Below are 7,173 nucleotides of genomic sequence, written 5' to 3' on the forward strand. Positions count from 1 at the left end.
GCAGGCTCATTTACAGAGCGCTCTATCTGTCGGGTGCAGGCGGCGGCTCTCGGCTTTATCAGCCCGCAGGCCTGCACGCCACCCCGGGGTCAATTGATTTCTGTGGTTTTGTGATTAATTTTTTCCCCTACACCTCATTTTCATTCTCTCTCACAATAAGAAACATGCCTGGAGAATTAGTTTGATTTGTCTGCCGTATCTGGAAAGAAATCCCCCCTCACCTTCCCCCAGGAAGTCCAGGCACTTAAATTGGCCACAGGAAGTGCTGTTATCTGCCTTTAACGCAGCTCGCGGCGTGGAGAGCGTTTCAATTACAGAAGTAACCAAAGTTTCATGCTGTTACACACCTACAGCAGCGGAAAATTGACTTGCTCTGCCTGTGTCATGCTGATTAATACTTTACAAATACCTGCTGAACCTGCAAGAACTGCAGAGAGAGAGAGAGAGAGAGAGAGAGAGAGAGAGAGAGAGAGAGAGAGAGAGAGATGTTTCATTTAAGATGAGGGGTCAGAAATTAATGGGGGCACTGTAATTGACAAAAATACCCCTGAAATTCCAAATATGAGGGTACAAAAATGCTCCCTGTAATGAGTTCCTGCTTTTTCATAACATCTGACATATTTCTTAATTATATTTTAGTTTTTTTACAAACACATACATCACAATCTTGAACGATTAAAAATGAATTCCGAAAATCCCACATTTTAATCTATGCCTGTTTTCAGTGGACAAGTGAAACATTATTGTAGCGCGCCGCCCGTCTTGCAGAGATTGCCAAATCCTTTGTGTTGTTTCATTATAATGGTTTTGTATGTTAAAGGAATGTTCCGGGTTAAATACATGTTAAGCTCAATGGACAGCATTTGTGGCATAATATTGATTATCACAAAAATTAATTTCGACTCGTCCCTCCTTTACTTTAAAAAAGCACAAATGTGTGTTCCAGTGAGACACTTACAATGGAAGTCAATGGGGTCAATCCATAAACATTAAAATACTGTTTCAAAAGTATAGACACAAGACATAAACAATATGTGTGTTAACACGATTGTGGTGTGATAAAATCACTTACTAACCACATCTGTGTGAAGATATATTCAATTTAACAACTTCATTACCATGATGATGTGATTCAACAAACCCTAAAACCCTGAAATGACTGTAAAAATGACAATTGAAACAACTTTACAGCTCAAATAATACACAAGTTTTAACAGAAGATTTAATGGAAATGCTTTTATAAAATTATAAACTTCATATTTCTGTGTTTAAACCCTCAAAAAATGGACCCCATTGGAAATGCCTCACTGTAAATCACTGTTGATTTATTTTTGTGGTAATCAACATTATGTCAAAATGCTGTTGATTGAGCTTCACTTGTACTGAACCCGGAATATTCCTTTAACTTAATAGCCAAAAATATTTGGAAATGAGTGAATAAGAAAAGCTAATATCTGACACTGGTATCAACCATGTTTATACTGTTTTTCCTACAATTTCTTAGAAGAAATAAAATAATAGACCCAAATGAGTCAGTTGTTGACATACAGCACAACTATAAAGATATATATATATATAAAAAAATATATTTTTTTCTGTCAAGGAGATACAATAGAGATTTTACTGTAACGAGATTTCATTTGTGAATTTGATTTCATATGAGATCCAGAACAGAAAAATGCATTTCTTTCTTTCTCAGTTAAGTGTTCAGGTCAGATCTCCTTCGGGTCTTTTGTGTCCACCTGACATTCCTGTTGAAGATTCCTCCTGTGATGAGCATTGTGTGAGGAGTTGAGGGCTGTTTGCTCTTGAATCATGTCTTTGTTCAGAGTCAATCAAGACTCCTCCAGAACACTTCTTCATCTCTCTCTCCTGTTCTTCATCTGCTGTGTCAGTGTTTGTATCTCCATATCACAGGATGTTGAATGGATGCTGTGTCACCATATCCATTCACATATTATGTGTGTGTGTTTTTCTGGGCAGTTAGTCAACATGTCTCAGTTATATTGCACATAGACTTCTATATTTACACTGGGTTGAGATGTTGGCAGGATATCAAGAGTTAGCTGATGGTTATTTAAAGCTGAGAATGTTCAGAAGTCAGGAAGAGACAGACAGACGGAGAGAGAGACAGCTTTGGTCAAGTTCAGACCTGTTGTGTGTTATTCTATCTGTGTAAATGAGGTCTGATCACGTGCTGACAGCAACACACACCTGATATCACACTAAACACAGACAGACAGACAGAGAAGAGACATCTGCCTGTTGTTATTGGTCTGTCTCACAGGTCATGCGACACCCACAGCAGTGAGACAGCTGTGATATATACTGTAGATAGATACATAATGTAAGTAGTATTTTAAAGTACTCATGCTCATATGTTTATACTGAGAAATCAACCACCAAACCACCATCTCTCTCTTTAAACTCAAACGAGTCTGGAACAAACAGAGCAACTTTATGTTTTAATGACTCTTCCACTTGGCACCGCCAGCTGTTATGAAATACAAAATAATGGCTAATATTTTCCAAATGTAAAAACATATAAACTGGCCTGTGAAGATTTTTATTTTCCTCATCAGAGCCTGGGAAAGTTTGGAGTCAGTGAGTTTAAAAACACATTTTATATTTTATTTTCCCGTCATATACACACTCTCATACACCCACAGTCTGTCTGTCTTGACACTGGGAGGATGTTTGAGTGAAGTTGCTGTTTATCCATCTAACTTTGACCCAGATGAAGCTGTTGAGTCTTTTTCTGAAATCTCTGGGGGGTCACGACTGTGGTCACATCGTGGCCTGTTCTTTCTAAATATATAGCGTTGTGAGCGGGGTGGAGCTCTGAGCTGCTGGTAGAGCAACATCATGAGCATCGCTTGCATTTAGGGAACGCTAATTGGCAGTTAATTAGCAGAATTGAGTCTGCTGTCGGTTCCCAAGTGCCCACAGCTCCCCCGCTCCAGTCTCATTTGATCTGAAATCTCCCCTAGTCACACTGCACTGGTCCGCTTTTAGCTCACTAGTCTGCATGTGGCTAGTATACACTTCACATTTAGGCCCAACAGGGTCTATTCTGAGTCTGTGCTCAGTGCCGTAGCAATTTATAATTGAGTCTTCATCATGACATGCTTAGATCTTGGAGATTTATTTGTCTTTGCAAATACATTTTCAGCCTAGTGCTGAGATTTGAACATTTAATGTTGTTAATGTAAATCTGACTGCAGACATGTACTCTCAGCCCTCAATCAGTATTGAATTAATCTACTGGTCTGGTCATCCTAAACAGTCACTACTAGTGTTGGGAACCGAGAACCCATTCTTATTTGAAACTGGTTCCACTTTTGAACAATTACCAGAACCGTATGATTTTTATGACTTTCGATTAGGTTAATGGTTCTTGAACATGCAAGAACTGACTTTTGAATCTACACTGTGAAACAAACAGTGTGACCTGTGTAGTCCGATTCCCGAACAAATGACTGTTAGGAGAATCATTATATTCTTTCTGATTCCCATCCCTAGTTCCTATCTGATGACATCATCACTTTACTGTAAATTAGCAGTTCATTATGCTGTGGAAGGAAGTTCATAAAGAGAAACAGGGAAACAATAGGATGTAATAGAATCTGCAGAATGTAAATGTGCTGGTTTTAATGATGTTTAAGTGTAATAATCTTCAGATTAAAGTGAGTCACGGTGTCACAGGTGTATGCTCTGAGCTGGTAAATTTGGTTTTTGAGGTGGAAACAGCAAATAGAGTAAAAGTGTCTGAGAGCAGACGGTGGAATAAGTGGATTAATTTATATGGTGTGCAGGTATGGCACATAAGGGCGGTAATAAGGAGAGAGAGAGAGAGAGAGAGAGAGAGAGAGAGAGAGAGAGACATGTGTTTGTGTGGCTCTCTGGCACCTCAGGCCATCTGTGAGTGGAATAGCAATTTTATTACATTGTCATTAAAGCAATTTCACAGCAGTATTGTTTGTTAATGAGAAGCCACAAACAAGAAGAGATGTCATGAACGGAGATATCGGTGAGTTGTATTATCTCTCTTTATCACAGAGCTGAAAAATAAATGCACACTCACTCTTTCTGTCTGTCTGGTCTGTGGCTTGTGAAAGGGAAAGTCACACAAAGCTAAAATATAACGTCTATACTGTGAAGGTGCTGTTGTGTGCACGCTGGTCTTCATATGGAGCAGTAAAGCTGACTTCCGTCGCAGATACAGCACACATCTGTCATCTCTCCAGATAGCGCAAAGAAACGTCCAGAGAAAGAGCACGCAAGAGTGTTTTGGTTCGGCTGATTCTGTTGAGGATGTATGGAGAAGTGTTTCCTGTGTGTGTTTGTGTCAGACGGATCGATTTTGTTCTTTCCAGCGCTGATGTTATTTATAGACAGACTTGTATCAGCTGCTCCTCACACTGAGAATCGAGGAAATACTGCTCACATTAGTGAAATAAATCCGGCTGAGAGAGAGGGGGAGTAGGGCGTCTTTCTGCTGACACTGCAAATGAACATAGCATGAGCTGGAAGGAAGACAGGAGGAAAAGAGAGAGAGAGAGAGAGAGAGAGAGAGAGAGAGAGAGGACGCCCTAGAGAGCAGAAAGGCTGACGATCAGGATTTGAAAGAATGAGTTTATCAGTTTGAGAGTTCACACGGTGCTGACTGCAGGCCAGACGTCTTTTCATGAATCGGGTTTAAAATAGGGCTTGAAACTCTTGAAAAATGATGTACATTTTTGAACAAAGTGTCAGTTAAAGGACATCTCTGGAGGTCCGTGTTATTGCAACCTTGTTTGCAAAATTTGGGTAACTGTCTCAATACAATTTCATGAGGTCACTGTTGCACATGTTTTCCCCCTAAAATGCTTAGTTTTCTCTGAGAAATGTAGCATTTGTCTCTGTTCCCGCACTTTCTCTTCAACCCTGTTATGCTGTGATGTTTTTAAGTATTTTTTGATCATATATAATGGAGTGACATCAGAGTGTCTTACAGTCTTTCGCAGTATTTCATTGTTTACACTGATATTGGCCCTCTGTTATTGGGGGGAAATTATGGTGATATTTTTTTTAGTGGAAAAGTACTTGGCACAAAGCACAAGAATACTGACTGTAATTAAGTTTGATGCAATGATATTTGCTAGCTAAAGCCATTAGTTGGGCTTTTTTCACTGATCTTTTTGAATGTAACATGTTTTTAAAGAGAAATGTCATAGTTTGTTCAACTTCAAGCACATTCATGTTCCAGGGGTTGATTTTATTAAAACTACTTTTTGTCTTTGTCACATCAAAACTGACTTGGAAACCATTTACCACATCATTTATTTATTTTTTTACTTTTCAAATGTCTTTTACATATATATATATATATATATATATATATATATATATATATATATATATTTGACTGTTTTATTGTCCCAGACCCAGACTTTCAATATTATACTATGAAAATACATTATAAAAATAGCCACGAGCTGCAACTAACAGGGTCCAAGGAGTTTTGGAAAAAATGACCAAAATTGCCAAATGTGCCAAAGTAATCTAGTGACTTTGTAGGTAGTGCATCTGCCATTTTATGTTTTCAAACTCCTCTTAGACCGTTGCTTCGATTTGCATGAAATTTTGCATGTATCATCTAGAGACCCTCATAACAAAAATGTTATCAAATTAATTTGTACTCTTCAAATCATTTAGAAGACAAAAGCCAATGATTTTGGTGTGTGTGTGTGTGTGTGTGTGTGTGTGTGTGTTTCGATTCTAGCCCATATGGTTGCAGAAATATTAGTGAAAATGTAAAGTGTGTATTATAGCACCACCTAGGGTCAGATGGGGGTGTGTGCGTGGGCGTATTTGGGACCATCCTGCCAAATTTGGTGTCTCTAGGACTTACATTTTTTTTGCTGCCCAGACACTTTTAAGGCCGAGAGACAGGGATTAAATACAGAGAGAGAGAGAGTGTGCTGGTGTAGTTCTTCACACAGGTGTGTTGATGCCCGGGGCGGCGTTGGCTCTGATTTGCGCTCTGACTATCATGTGTTGAAGAGAGCCAGGTCGCAGCGTCAGATGCATGTGAGACGAACCGCTGCAGTTGTCAGAGCATGTTGTACAGCCAGTGCAAGTGCAGAAAGGGTTTTTTTTTTTTTGGTGGTGGTTTTGTGCCGCAGGTCAGAGAAGAAGCAGAACTGCAGAACAAAGTCTCGCTGTACAAACCAGCTGCTGTTGCTCGCAGGATCAAAGCCGCATCAACAGCTCTTCCTGCGGCCGCCGCGCCAGGTGTTTGACTGACAGCTGGGGTTGACTCGGACCCTCTGCCTGGCCAGCAGCCCATGACTCTCCTTGCTCGCTCCCAACACTGTCTATAACTTTCTATACCATGTACGAGAAAACTGCATAGGAATTTGTCTGTCCAAACCTTAAAATACTCAAAAGTATAGACACAAGACATAAACAAAATGTGTGTTAACATGATTTTACTGTGATAAAATCATTTACTAACTGCATCTGTGGAAAGATATAGACAATTTAACAACATTTTACAACTTTACAGCTCAAATAATACACAAGTTTTAACAGAAGAATTAATGAAAGTGCTTTAATAAAATTATAAACTTCATATTTCTGTCTTTAAACCCTCCAAAAATTGACCCCATTGACTTCCATTGTAAGTGTCTCAGTGTAACCTCCATTTTTTGTTTTTTACAGAAAAGGAGCAATAATGGCTGAAGTCTAAAACAAGATCTTGAGAGCGAATGACAGTGAGAATGTACGAGTGCCGCAGTGCTATTGATTCATTTTAATTAGCAGCTCGTTAAATCGTGTCTGTTTGCAAAACAAATATATAATTCTGTGTCTGAATTTCCACTGTTTTCTTCTTAATGAGTCCCACACACCCACAAACTGAAAGATACTGTGTATTTTATCTTTTTATTTCCTTCTTGTTTTGCACTAATTTCTTTAAATGCAGCTCAGCTCTGAATGCTTTGGAAATATGACAATATAAATATTTTTCATGACAATAAAGCGATTAAAAACTGAGATACAGAGAGGAACAAACAGACATACATACAGTATGTACAATGAAGAATACAGGGAGTGAGACAGCTGAAGTCTGTGGAAACAAGAAACAGAGACAAAACAGACAGCGGGATGGAGGCCAGTAGGGTGCAGAGA

At 39.0% G+C, this 7,173-nt stretch overlaps 2 protein-coding genes across 5 annotated transcripts in view; one reads left to right on the top strand and one right to left on the bottom strand.

Moving 5' to 3' along the window:
* The window catches only part of meis2a (Meis homeobox 2a), an 84,514-nt gene that overhangs the window by 62,985 nt on the left and 14,356 nt on the right, over positions 1-7,173 (top strand). The gene's annotated exons all lie outside the window — the stretch shown is intronic.
* LOC127455400 (uncharacterized) overlaps positions 1-7,173 on the bottom strand; it is a 329,023-nt gene that overhangs the window by 35,763 nt on the left and 286,087 nt on the right. The window lies entirely within an intron of this gene.

The sequence above is a fragment of the Myxocyprinus asiaticus genome, chromosome 17 (genome assembly GCF_019703515.2).
Source record: "Myxocyprinus asiaticus isolate MX2 ecotype Aquarium Trade chromosome 17, UBuf_Myxa_2, whole genome shotgun sequence".
NCBI lineage: Eukaryota > Metazoa > Chordata > Actinopteri > Cypriniformes > Catostomidae > Myxocyprinus > Myxocyprinus asiaticus.